Source organism: Pseudorca crassidens, chromosome 8 (genome assembly GCF_039906515.1).
Source record: "Pseudorca crassidens isolate mPseCra1 chromosome 8, mPseCra1.hap1, whole genome shotgun sequence".
Classification (NCBI taxonomy): domain Eukaryota; kingdom Metazoa; phylum Chordata; class Mammalia; order Artiodactyla; family Delphinidae; genus Pseudorca; species Pseudorca crassidens.
In genome coordinates, this window is record NC_090303.1 from 83742301 (window position 1) to 83757072 (window position 14772).

Genomic DNA, 14772 nt, shown 5'->3' on the forward strand with positions numbered 1-14772 from the left:
TGCCCAGATTCAGCTCGTCTCTCCCATCCCCGGATCAGCCACAGGATACTGGGAGACGGAAGTGGAACTGCAGAGGACCTCCACCCTTTCCCGCCGTCCAGACCTTCCAGTTTCTCCTGGCCTCTTCTAAGGAAAACCAGAAAAGAGCGCAGAGTATTATCAGAGGCCAGAGTTTTCTTCGCGTCTTGTGTGGGCGCCTCTGCCTCTTGCGAACGAAGGCACGGTCCTTTGAATCGCCTCCTACCGGCCAGCCGCAGACCTACCTTGCTAGGGCAAGATAGGCGGGGAGATTATCCATCTTCCTTTGCCTACTGCCCCCTTTGCCTGCTCAACACACTCCTTTAGACAGGAGGAAAACAGATTTTCCTTAGCCCTTACCTGCCACTACGTGAGGAAAGAACAAATAACACTGCAGGCTCCTTAAGGAAAAGGGCCTTCTCTTCCCTTGCCTGGGGTACCCCATAACCAGGGAGTGGGGTTGAGCACACAGGTGCTCAAACTTCTTCATCTACTGACTAGAAAGCATACTTTTTCCTCTTTCATAATTGTTATGACTAGCAACAGTGATTGAGCACCTAGCAGAGTTGGCAAGTAAGAGTCCTTGCCCTCGGGCAATTTCTTTAAGGAGACAGAATAGATAGAAAATAAACAGTTGACAATTCTCATACTATATATTTTTTTTTCACAAAAATCTGACAATCTGAGGGAGCAAATGGTAAATGACTGTGGGCTAAGATGCATTTTAAGGAGGCAGAGTTAAGGAGCAGACTTTTCAGCAACTATTTCACAAAGGAAATTGAATTTACACAATGGTAAGATCTTGGATTTTATCCTGCCTGGTACCTTTTCCTATACATGTACACACCCACTCCCCAGATTCGAGATCAAAACAATTTCTCTAACAGCTCAGCCACACGTGAATGCCATTATAGACAATTATTTTTGCTACAGCCTGAATGTTTGTGTTTCCTCAAAAGTCATATATTGAGGCCACCGTCACCTTCTGAGATGGCCCACACTCTGTCTGTGGAGTGTGTTTCTCTCTAAATAAATCCACTTCTGGGCTTCCCTGGTGGCGCAGTGGTTGAGAGTCCGCCTGCCAATGCAGGGGACACGGGTTCGTGCCCCGGTCCGGGAATATCCCACATGCCGCGGAGCGGCTGGGCCCGTGAGCCATGGCCGCTGAGCCTGCGCGTCCGGAGCCTGTGCTCCGCAACGGGAGAGGCCACAACAGTGAGAGGCCCGCGTACCGCAAAAAAAAAAAAAAAAAAAGATTATTACCATGTTCCTGCAGGTATCGCAAAGAGGCAAGGGCAGACTAAGACTAATCTAAATTGTATGCAGTGATAAAGTCATTTTTCTGGTCCCTATTTGTGAACTGATCATTCTAGACACAGAAAGAGCCAAAACACAGGTTTATGACTGTAAACAGGAGAGGTAGTATATCAAAGATGACTGGGATTGGCAGTTAGGTGGGCCTTGGTCCAAATCTGTGTTTCTTACATATATTATATTATATATAATTCTTATATATATATTATATATAATTCTTATATAATTACCAAAGTCACAATCTCTCTCTGAGCCTCAGTTTCCTCATCTTTCAAATGGAGTTACAATATGTATCTCATAAGGTTGCTTTGCCATTAGTGAGATAACACAGGTAAACTTCCCGGCTCACGGTAGGCTCTTAATAAACAGAATGATTATTTTAAGCTAAGTAAGCTGTGGCTAAGTTCTACACTTTTGACCCACAACTAAATGCAATGTATTATAATTTCTATTACATATTCATTCAATAAATGCTCATTGGGCACCTCCTATGTGCCAACTGGGAGTGCATGCTGAACAAGATGGTCATTGTCTCTGCTGCCGTGGGCCTTAACGTCCCCTGGGGCAGAAGACAAACAGGCAGTGGGAGTACAATGTGCAGAGGGTTCTGACAGGGGAGGACCCCTCTCCACACAGCCCAGACTCCTGGGCAACACACAGAACATAGCCAGTTGTTCTGAGAAATAAATGAGTCAGGGTCCGCTTCAAAGATCCCTGGAGGTAGGCAGAATATGAAAAATAAATGACACACACATACATGGTGAGTGGGCCCCGGCAGTGACTGAGACCTGGTCTCACTTACAGAGTGGCTCTGTCTTTTCTCCAGAGTTTGTTGGCTACAAATGAGATTTACCAGCAAACTATTCATTAAAACAATCACATAACCTGAGGGCCTCAGTGTGTCATATGAAGGGATTTTACCTGTAGTAATTTCTAGACCGTGGTTCTCAGGACATTTGTGATGTCTGGGGACATTTCTGAATGTCATAACTAAGGTGGGGGAGGGAGTATATTACTGGTGTCTGGTGAGTAGAGGCCAGAGATGCTGCTAAACTCCTACAGTGCATGAGACAGCCCTTCACAACAAAGAATTATCCAGTCCCAATGTCAGTAGTTGATATTGAGAGACTCTGGTCCAGAGGAACTATTTGAAGAAATGGGAACAAAAGAAAAACTACTTAATTTTCCTAAAGCCACAGGACAATGGACTGTTTTGGCTTTTTGTACATGAAAGAGTTATGTATCCTCACGGGGCCTCCTCATCTGAGAAATGAGAGTATTAGATTTGATCTTGTAGGAAGTCCTTTCCAGTTTGAAAGTTTATGAATCAAATACATTTATAGGATTAGGATGCAATTAACATGGGGCTATAAGATTGAGGGATGGTGGTCAGTCCAGGTGCTAGTGTGTCTGCATTTCTTTACCTTCCAGACTTCCTGAAGTCAGGTGCATAGTCCATTCATCAAAAACGTATGGAATGAGGGCTTCCCTGATGGAGCAGTGGTTAAGAATCCTCCTGCCCTTCCCTCGTGGTGCAGTGGTTAAGAATCCGCCTGCCAGTGCAGGAGAGACGGGTTCGAGCCCTGGTCCGAGAAGATCCCACATGCCGCGGAGCAACTAAGCCCGTGTGCCAAAACTACTGAGCCCCTGTGCCACAACTACTGAAGCCTGCACGCCTAGAGCCCGTGCTCCCAACAAAAGAAGCCACCACAATGAGAAGCCTGCGCTCAGCAACGAAGAGTAGCCCCCGCTCACCGCAACTAGAGGAAGCCCGCACACAGCAACGAAGACCCAACGCAGCCAAAAATAAATAAAATTTTTTAAATTACATTTTTAAAAATGTATGGAATGAGGGATTTCCCTGGCCGTCCAGTGGTTAAGACTTCGCCTTCCAATGTAGGGGGTGCGGGTTCAATCCCTGGTCGATCCCACATGCCTCACGGCCAAAAAACTAAAACATAAACAGAAGCAATATTGTAACAAATTCAATAAAGACTTTAAAAATGGTCCACATAAAAAAAAATCTTTTAAAAAAATGTATGGAATGTGACTTCCCTGGCGGTCCAGTGGTACGACCCTGCGCTTCCACTACAAGGGGCATGAGTTCGGTTCAGTCCCTGGTCAGGGAACTAAGATCCCGCATGCCAGTGCGGTGCAGCCAAAAAATAAAAAATGTATGGAACACCTATGGGCAAGGTGCTGTGCTTGGGTGTTAGAGGGGTGCAAAGAGGAATTAGACACAGCTCTTGCCCTAGAGTTACCTACAATGTAGGAGGGGGGGAAAAGCAAGGATAACTATAAGACCAAATCAAAGACCAAAATTAATTGAGTATATATGCATCAGACACTAGGATAGACACTTGGCATACTTTTCTCATCAATCCTACTTCCCATTATTTATTATTTTTCAGGCAGGGAAACTGAGGCTCAGGCAGGGTAAGCAGCTTGTCCACAGGCAGAGAGCAATGATGGGTGGGACCCAGGAAAGGACCTGGGCCTGTTTCCTCCAACACCTGAGGCTTTAAATATCTTCCTAGTAACTCTCATCTTCTCTTCCCTCGTAGGGAACCTGACACCATCAGCGGAGAATCTAATACAAGGTATATAGCCCATCGCAGGGGACTTCAAAAGATAGTTCAGATTATTTTATGATTCAGATTTTGATCTAAGTATCACTTGAAATAAGTGGAGTTTAGCGTGGAAATATTTTTATTGTGGGTTCCATTTATTATAACAAAGTTTCTGCAGTTGATAGAGCAAAGTTCCTTGCCAACAATTGTTCCTCAAGATCTGATGGTGGGAAGAAAGTGGACTGACCTTTTAGAAGCAAATATGAATATCTCCAACCCATAAAAGCGTAACTTAGGCCAAAAGGTAGCTATCATAGTAACTTCTACTTGCACTTTTAACATTTGTAAAGTGTGCATTGATTTGTTCAACAGATAATTATGGAGCACTTGAGGTGTATAATAGTGTGCTAGGCACATTAGGGCACACAAAGGAATCTAGCCTGGAAAATGAAATATTAAAAGCTAAATAACAATATAAAGTAATGGTTCCCAGCTGGGGACAGTTTTGTCCCCAGGGTTCATTTTGAGATGTCTGAAGACATGTTTTGGTTAGGGATGCTCCTGCGTGTTCTGGAATAATACTTATGCAATTGGTGTTTTTGGTTGTCACAGCCAGAGGGGTGCTATGGGCATCTAGTGGGTAGGGACCAGGGATGCTGCCGAAACCCTAAAATGCACAGGCTAACCCCTTACAACAAAGAATTATCCAGCTCAAAATGTCAATAGCACTGAGGCTGAGAATCCCCAATATAAAGCAATTACATTCTCGCTGGTAATGCCAACTATGTTTAGAGAAGTTGCAAGAAGAGACCCAATGCTACAGCTGGAGGAATCAGGGACAATTTCACAGAGGAGAAAGGACTTGCCTGGGTCTCTGAAGGAGTTAGGATTTAGGAAGGGAGGGGGCCTAGAGGGGACATTCTGAGGAGGGAATATTGCATGGGCGAAAGTGCTGAGGGTGAGGTGAACTAGGAGGTTTTGGGAACAGTGAGCAGGCCATCCTGGATGGAGCATTACCTCCACTCCACAGTCTGGGGGTTGGGTCAGGCTGGTGGTGTCACATCTCCAGGTGACAGATGAGGAAACCAAAACACAGAAAGCTTGAGAGCAGATCCTGTGATGGTCTCTGAGCTGGAGAAGCCAGTCCTCCTGTTGCCCAGGCCCTGGGCTTTCTCCACCGTAGTCCCCCTCACCTGAGCCACGGTCCCACCCTGGACCGGCATCTGCCATGAGACGCATCACCCAAACAAAAGCTTCCTTCTGTCCTGAATCCAGCTGTCCTACTCTGGAAGATCACTATTTCTTTATCTGAAAGGACACCCTGTAGAAATCTAAACACACACACACTCACACACTTCTAAAGCCAGAAATGGAGAGAAAGGCTGGTAGAAAATGGAATCACGTTCTAAAGAACACAAACTCAAAATTAATAGTCAGTCAACAGACTAGCTGGGGGAAGAGCAGCCAGGTGCTCAATAGAAACAGAGCAGCTTCTCGCTGGCTGTGGTGCTGTCACATGGTCACCGTGCCCGGGAGAGGGGGGGCGGGGAAGCGGGGGGCAAGGAGCGGGGACAGGTAGGTCTTAGGTAGGTCTTCAGAGCAGATGAAATGGGGAGAAAATCTCACCTGGTGGAGGGAAAGGGAGAACCAGGAGTTTCCCACTCAGACACTCCGAGGAGACTAGACCAAGGTGCTGTGAGGACAAAGGCCAATGCTGATCTGAGGAGGGAGGGTCCAGGGTCCTGGGGAACCATCACAAATCCCCCTTCCTGAGTCTGTTCTGACTACCTGGAGTCTTTCCTCTCCAGTGTACATTTAGGGAAGAAAAGACCCAGAGGCAAAGCATCTGGGAACAGGGTCAGAAAAGGGTGAAAAGGAGAACAAAGGGCGGCTGTTCTAGGCTAGTTGAGATGATGCGGGGGCCTGGGACTTGGGGAAAGCACCAAGTGGATTGCCAGGGGCAGCTACAGGCTTCACAGAGTCAAGGAATCATTCACCCGTGCCCTAAACATTGAGAAGGAGGGGGGTGAGGTCAGAGGAGAAGGAGCACGCTGGAGATTAGATGAGAGGTCCTGCGGGAGGCAGAGCCCCAAACCTGGGTCTCACTCCCACGCCTGCCGGCCATCCACATCCAAGGATGGGGTCCATGGGAGGAAGCGGGACCCCGGTGCCGGCATCATGACTCTTCTCCCTCACCCCTCCTTATCCCAGCTCTGGCCTCCAGGGCTTTGCCATGTGTCGCCCAGTTATTGATTGCTTTTGCATCTCCAGTGAGGATGAGGTTCTGGTCATGCAGGGTTGGTGCATGGGTGAGCGTGGAGCGTGGATTGGGGTGGTGGGTGGAGATCACTGGTCCAGGAAACATCTATGCCAAGACCACAGCAACTCCTTGTGCCCACGCCCACAGCATCCTCTGCACTGGATCCCCACAGAGATGCCCTTCCCCTCACCCCCAGGGGCACAGGTGGCACCAAAATCCTGTCTTTGAGAACAGTCTGTCCACCCTCCCACGCTTTGAGTTCCAACCATTTCCCAGCCTGGCTGCATAAGAAAAATGTAAGCGATGTGCAGACTGCACTCTTCTGCCTGGGCGAAGGCAGGCCCCGACATCATCACAGCCACAGCAAAGCCCGGCCTTCACCCCAGCCCACTCCTGCCTCTTGCCCGGGGCTTGAGCAGAGGGACGCAGGGCACTGGTGGGGCCAGTTTGGGCCCAGGGTGTCAGGGCAGGCCCCCTACCCTGGTCACCGCATGGTGTGGCCTGGGGAGTGGCTACTGTGGGTGCTTCTCAGTCCCCAGGGTGCTCCGAGGGAACTGAAGGCGGGAAGGGGATGATGTGCCCATCCAGGGAGGGAGGGTCATTGGGGATCAACTTTCCCAAGTTTGGAAAGAGCCCCCTCCCTCCCTGCCTGCCAGCCCCTGCCTCTTGCCTCCTGCCAGGTCACAGTGGGCAGTGGGACAGAGGGCAGTGGAGAGAGGTGAATGGGGCCTCCACCTCCTCCTTGGACTGAAGGCCTGGATGTTGGGAGGCGGGGAGACGAGGGGGAGGGCCCAGTCACAGGAGTGGTAGCCCCAGGCCCACCTCACCTCCCCAAGCCTCCCTCCACCCCCAGGCATAGCCTCCCACTTGCCTAATCCGTCCACGGGTACCACTGGGAGTGTCATCTCCCCACCCTGCTCCCAGGCCTTGAGACCCTGCTGGCTCCCACAGGCTGTACTCCCTCCTGCCCCACCCACCCACTCTGTGACACTATGAGGGGATGCTTGGAGAGGAATCATCTGCTCTCCTGTTTCCACCCCTGCCCCCAAGTCCTCCAGCTCTGACCCCAACTCCGTCCTCAGGGTGAGGGCTGCCCAGGCTCCCTGCTGGAGACTTGGGCCTCTTGGCAAATCCCCAGGGCCCCTTGCAGGCTTCAGCCCCACCTGGTTACCTGCAGGCAGGCCCTGTACCCACAGCACTGGCTTCCCCTCCCTTAGGTGCAGCTGGACCTCAGCCCAGAGCCGCTGGGGAGGCTAAGCCACCAAAGTACCCGGAAGGGCAGCTTGGGGGTGAGGTGGGGAGGCAACAGTTCTCCCCCTCAAAGGTACAGAGGTGGGCCTGAGGACCCCAGGCCAGGGTGAGAGCGTGCTGGGATGCCCTAGGCTCCTTCTCCCTCCGTACACTGAAGAAAGGAAAAAGGGCGTTATATCTGCAGTGCTAAAATGCTGGGAGATACTGCCCTGTTTAGCTTCCAGCTAACAAAAGAACCCTCCCAAGACTGAGAGCATATTTAGGAAGTGGTTCGGAAAGCTTACATCACCACTGACCTGCAGCCTAGAAACCTGAGCCAGGTGGGGGAGGGACCCTGGAGCGGGGTGTCTGTGACAAGACCACCGAGCTCACTGGCAGTTCTGCCATTGCCACCCTGGCATGGGGCTGGCACGGGGAGTGAGTTCCTGGCACCTGGCCCCAACCCTGGGCAGTGTGTCCCTAACATCGCGAGCAGGTGGGAGCCGCTGCGGCCACGCTGAACCAGGGCCTCTCTGCACGTGTGTGTCCACTCCCCGGCCCATCACACCTTGGCTTCTGCTTCCGGTAATTCATCATTTGTTTTTCTGAAGCTTGATTGTCATTGTGACGGAAGATATTAAACAAAAGGTGAGGTAACTAATGAAGTAAGTTACTTGAAAGAGGTTTGACAAATGTCAAGAGCTGCACGTACACGTTATTATTCTTAGCGCTTCCAACCATCAAGGAGTGTCGTGAGTCCTTGCCAGACTCGGAGGGATCTGAGAGTTCATGTGATCCAACTCTCTCATTTTGCAGATGAAAAACGTGAGGCTCAGTGAAGTAGTCTTCCCAAGACCACATGGAGGGGTTCAGCCAGATCTAGTATGCTGGCAGGAGCTAACTGTCCACTGAGCGTCCAACGCTATGCTATACTTATATTAAATCATTCTACACGACAAACTATCAGGTAGAAATATTCATTTTATAGATGAGGAAACTGTCTGAGGAAGGGTTTTTTTTTAATAAATTTATTTATTTTATTTATTTATTTTTGGCTGCTTTGGGTCTTCATTGCTGCGTGCGGGCTTTTCTCTAGTTGCGGTGAGCGGGGACTACTCTTCGCTGCGGTGCGCAGGCTTCTCATTGTGGTGGCTTCTCTTGTTGCGGAACACGGGCTCTAGGTGCTCAGGCTTCATTAGTTGTGGCGCACGGGCTTAGTTGCTCTGTGGCATGTGGGGTCTTCCCGGACCAGGGATTGAACCCTTGTCGCCTGCATTGGCAGGCAGATTCTAAACCACTGCACCACCAGGGAAGCCCCCGCATTACTTTATGCTGCCCCTTTGTAGCCAGCTGTACCCCTGCCACCCCTGGTCCCTGGCAGCCCCTAATCTGTTTTCTGTTTCTATAACTTTGCTTTTCCCAGAGTGTCCTATAAGTGGAGTCATACGATATGTAGCCCTTCAAGTCTGACCTTTTTCACTTAGCATGATGCAGTTGAGATTCATCCAGACTGTTGCCTATATCAGTAGTTGCTTCAACCACAGGTTGTTAATCCACTTATCATCTGAAGGACGTTTGGCAGTTATGAATAAAACCTCTAAAAACATTCACAGGCAGTCGGCCTTCTGTATCCACAGTATTCAACCAACGGTAGATAGCTTGGTTGGAAAAAAAAAAAAAACCTCCAGAAAGTTCCCAAAAGCAAAACTTGAATTTGCCATGTGGAGTCTATTTACATGGCATTTACATTGTATTTATAACTATTTACATTGTATTCCGTAACATAAGTAATCTAGAGATGATTTAAAGTATATGGGAGGATGTGCTTTAGGTTACATGTAAATACTATGTTATTTTACATAAGGGATTTGAGCATCTGTGGATTTTGGTATCTGCTGAGGGTCCTGGAACCAATCCCCTGAGGATACTGAGGGACGAGGGTTACAGGTTTTTATGTAAACATAAGGCTTCATATCTCTTGGGCAAATAGGAGTGGGATACACAGCGAGTGTTGTTTAATTTTCTAAGAAACTACTAAACTATTTTCCAAAGTAGCCATAGCATTTTGCACCCCCAGTTCTAGTTGCTCTGTATCCTTGCCAATATTTGGTATGGTCAGGGGTTTTTGCTTGCTTGCTTATTTTGCCATTGTAATAAGTATGTATGAAGAGGGTTTTAAAATTTGCTTAAAATCATACGTATAGTGAGCGGCAGAGCTGATATTTAATTGTAATCTATCTGTCTCCAAAATCCATTCCCCTTCCTCTACACATACTGCTCCTTAAATAATCCAGTTCCTGTACCTTGACTCAGAGCAAGTAGCTGGTAAACCCACTCTGCCAGTCAGAACAGCCTAGGTCACACTGCAGTAAGAACAACAACAAAACCCAAACCCCAGTGACTTCAAATAACAAAGGTTTCTTTCTCATTCATTCTGCATATCCTCTGTGGGTCAGATGGGACCTCTACTCCATGCCCTCCTTACTGTGAACTCAGGCTGATGGAGCAGCCACTAGCTGGAGCTTTACCACTTGCTCTGCAGAGGGGAAGAGAGCTCGGAAGGGCTCACAGAGACGATTAAATGCTTCAGCCTGGAAGTGATACCATCACTTCCACTTCCACCAGATTGGCCATACCTAGTCTATGGCCACCCCCAATCACTAGGGACCAGGGACCAGGCAATGCCATCCTGGCATGTGGTCAGAAGGCAGAGAAGAGGAAAAATCTGGTGAACAGCGTTAATACCTAATGTATGTATTGTAGATAATCGTTGATCATTCAGAAGATGCAAGGTAACGCTAAATGAAAAGGGGTTCATATAAAGCATCGCATTATTCTAAAGGTTAGTCTTATCCAAGATTTTCAACATGCTTTTCACAGTTGCCTCAGAGAGCCTTGGCTGGGTGCAGAGGCCCTGCCACTACACAGGCAGGCCCTCCTGCTAATATTTTCCCTGGATTCAGGAAGAGCCCACATGACTTATAAACATAGTTTCCATTAAGGCCAAGCAATGGACTGAAAATCCAACCCTTCAGCCCCTTACTTTGTTTCTCAGATTCATATTGTTATTCCAGCCACTCCCTAACTCCCCTTGATTTGTGACTATGGGCAAGGACCTTCATTCTGAGAGTAGCTGCCAGGTACCCTCTGAGCCTCAGGGTCAGAAAGCTATAGGGCAGCTCAGGTGGGCTAGAGCAGGGAGCTGTGGGGAAGGATACCTCCTCTACATGGTCCTGCCTAAGTCCTTGGACTAGACCTCAGACAGTCTCCAAGCCAAAGCTACCGGGATTAGAACAGCTGAGTATGAGTACTAGAACAGCTCACGTGAATTACGGTGAGCTGGGCAGACAGAAGGCCTCCCTCATTCCCCCCACATCAGCTGTGTGCCCATGAGCAGAAATTCTCTGAGTTGTTTCTTCATCTGGAAAATGAGGAAGATCATGACCTCTGTTAACTTGCTATGAGGAATAGTTTGTAAATGAAGCATCTGGCACATAGTATTTGCTTAATAAAGGTAGCTATTATCACCATGATGCTTAGAGCTAAATAGAAGCTCTGTGCATTTTCAGTCAGACTCTGCTGTGAGTGAGTTCTAGCGACCTGGGACTTGATTTCCCTTGACCTTGGGGTATGCTTAGAGTGAAAGGATGGAGTATTATTGTTAATTGGTTAAAACTAGTGCTTTGTCTCCTAACTATTGAAATAACTATTTCACTGTTATTGTTTTCATTACATGTGCACACCTAATTTGCATGGCTGATATATAAGCCCAGTATGAATAGAGATGTAATTAGCAAAAGTCCAAATGGTGATTAAAAAGAAATCTAGAGAAACTTTTTCTAAGATCTACTGCCAAAGAGCCTTAAGCAAGTAAAAATTAGCTTTCATGTCTTTTACAGTTTTTACATTGCTGTTCAGGTTTTAATTTTCGAGTTTGTAATTACTGAAACTTTATGTATTATGGTATAGTGGCTAATAAAAATAAATAAAATCTGTGAACATTCACTTCAACTTTTTCAAAACAAAATGGATCTGTCTGATGGTTATACTCAAACCCGTCTGGGGCTGAGACAAGGCTGCCCCCTTCTGGAATTTTCCAATACTGTAATGATTCCTAAAAGAGGCAGGCTGTGGGCCTTTCACCCCAGCTGAGAAGGGGCCCATGTGTTTCCATCATTTCAGCTGTGGGTCTAAAGGTCTCTCCATGCTACACAGAACAGCAGACACAGTGGCCCTCAAGTTTCCTGGGGTTTTGTTACTCGTTGAAGAAAGCGATCACATTTTCTACTTCCCCACGATACATTGGTGTAGTGCTGTACAGTTTAAAGAGCAGTTTCACGCACTTTACTTCACACGTCATAACCCTGTGAATTAAGACTGGACAAAAGTTTTTGTCATTTTACATAGAAGAACAGAGGTTAAGAGACAGCAAGTGATTTGCCTAAGACCACACTACCCCTAAATGGGAAAAAGTTCTAGAATCCAGGACTTTGGTTACCTAGGCTTGTGTTCTTTCTGCCTAACCATAATAAAAATATGACTTTTATTTTTTAAATAGCCTATTTACGATGTGACAGTTCAGTGATTCTCAGCTTCGGCTAAACATTAAAATCCCCTGGGCTACTTTAAAAAGTAATTCCCATGCCTGGGCACCACCCCAACCAAATACATCAATCAGACTCTGTGGGTAGGGTTCCAGGCATCCATGAGTTTCATTAACTCTCCCAGGTGACTCCAATGTAGAGTGTCAGGCGCCATTGTGTAGGTACTTTATAAACACCTCAGTTAAACCTCATTACAATCCCATCAGCTAGGTATTGTTACCCACGTTACAGGTGAGGAAACCAAGGCACAGAAAGGATAAGTCCATTGCCCAACTCACCTTGGATATTCCCTATTACTACAATTCCCAAACTGTGTGTCACGGTGCTCCAAGTTGTCACAGTGAGGTTCCACAAGTTATTTGAAAAATTTCAGGGATAAATTACTCGTCATCTGTCAGGCATCATGTGCACTACTTAGCTGAAGGCAACTCACCGCTTCTACAGTAGATGGCGCTACATGCCTTCCAATGACGTCACTTTTTTTGCAAAACTGGATTTTTCAACATGAAATCAGTGTGAAACAGGAAATGAGTCTGGTGGTGTTCACTCTGATTCCAAAGTTAGAGAAGCAAGGCAATGCCCAAGAGTCATAGATATCCCATTAGTAACTGTGGTAATTTAAGAATGAATTAAAATATTTTCTCTTTCAACTTTTGTGTCATTTTTTTCAAATGGCTATGCTGTTAGGACAAAAATATTTATTAAGTTGTTCGGACCTGACTACTTAATAAAGGGAAATTTGTGGCATTTGGGAAAAAAGGCACTGACACACCAAGGGCATCCACTCTAATGTCAAAGTCACACAGTGAAGACGCAGAGGGAGGATTTGAATTTGGTCAGTCTGAACTGACCCAGAGCCTGAACACTTAACCTCTCCTCTTTTTTAAAAAAATATTTACTTATTTATTTATTTGGTTTCTCCGAGTCTTAGTTGTGGCATGTGGGCTCCTTAGTTGTTGCATGCTAACTCTTAGTTGCGGCAGGCATGTGGGATCTAGTTCCTTTGACCAGGGATTGAACCCAGGCCCCCTGCATTGGGAGCGTGGAGCCTTAACCACTGCGCCACCAGGGAAGTCCATAACCTCTCCTCTTAACTGGGCTCAGTCAGTGCTTTACTTCTGTGTCCTGTCCTAGATGCCAAACCTTAAACACTGAGTTAGGAGTCAGCCTGGAAATGGTAGAACAGACATAAATTGAACATTACTATCAGGACCACAAATTATTACCATGTCCTTTGGCAAGTTACAGAATGTCCTGAGCCTCAGTTTCCTCATCTGTAAAATGGGGATAGCAACATCTACACTACAGTTGTTGTGAGGATTAAACAAGATAAAAATCATAAAGCATCTGGTATAGAACTGGTACTCAATAAATGTTCTTTCCCTTTCTTCCCTCCTCACTTCCATGACAGACCTGGAGGCAGAGGGACACACCAGTGTCCACAGAGGTGTGAAACACACACATGTAATCTAACCATCTGTCTGTGCCCAATCGTCAACCTCAAGTACATTGTATATACACACATATATACCTATAATCACAGCACCTTGGCGATTAAATCAGCACAAAATAAACTGACAGAACAATGAAGCAAATAAAGTTCTTGAACTCACTCCCCTTTCTCCACATGGCCTCCATGAATAGCTACTGCTATGGAGAGATCCTCTGCCAGCCCCACGGTATCATGGAGACTCAGTCAGATCCATGCCACTCTGCCTCACCAGTTGCCCAGTATATCACTGTACATGACGCTGGACCAAAGGGCTGCTCAGGACCTAAAAACATCTTCCATTTCATCTCAACACACACACTCGCCCGCCATTGGTTCTTAGCAGCGTCAGCCCCCGAACAGATGACCACCTTCCCAACATGTTACTCACAGGAGGAAAACCCTACAACCAGCCGAGGTACCTGAGCTTTCACCTTCAGATATTATTTCTTTGGGCTTGAAGGCTTTTTATAAAATAGAACTCTCTCTGTAAATCTTACGTCTTACCTGGCAGGTGGTTAAACTTCACGTCAGCTTCTGGGGAGGAAGTGAAAGAAGAATCAGTGTCCCAAACACATTCATCTCATACACATCTAGTGAGCATCTACTATGTGGTAGGCACAGGGGCATGGGCATGAACAAAGTGCAGTCACTGCCCTCAAGGCTTATGGTCTAAAGGACACAAACTAGGAAACAGGTAATTACAAATCCCATGTGATATACGTTAATACAGGAAGGAAGTATAGGCATATGGGGGCACATAAGAGGGACAGAATCCAGACTTAGAGAATCAGCAAAGACTTCCTGGACGAAGTGAGATCTAGATTGAAACTTAAAGGATGAAAAGGAGTTAGCCAAGTGAAAAAGGCGGGAAGCATTCCAGGTATAGAAAGCAGGAGTACACAGGATAAGGTCCAGGGATAGAAAAGCATAATGGGAATTAGGTGCCTACAATTGTGCAAAGGGTTGGGACATGGTTATGACCTGCTTTTGAGTCTTTTCAAGTCCAAACCCAGGCAAAATTTTCATGTAACAACTATTTACTGAACTCCCACCACGTGCAAAGAGTCTTCGCTGATGTGGGGAGGGTGTGTGTATGTGAGGAAACCTACACACCACGACAGCAGGAGCCCCACATTAACCTTCCCTATCTTGCCACGTCTGGACACCACCTCCTTAAGACTCTCATGATCCCAGGCTGGCATCCTACGTTGATGGCAGGCCTGGTTTGAGTCTTGGTTCTTATGTGTCCTATGGACATGCTTTGCATTCTGGCAGCCCTGATGA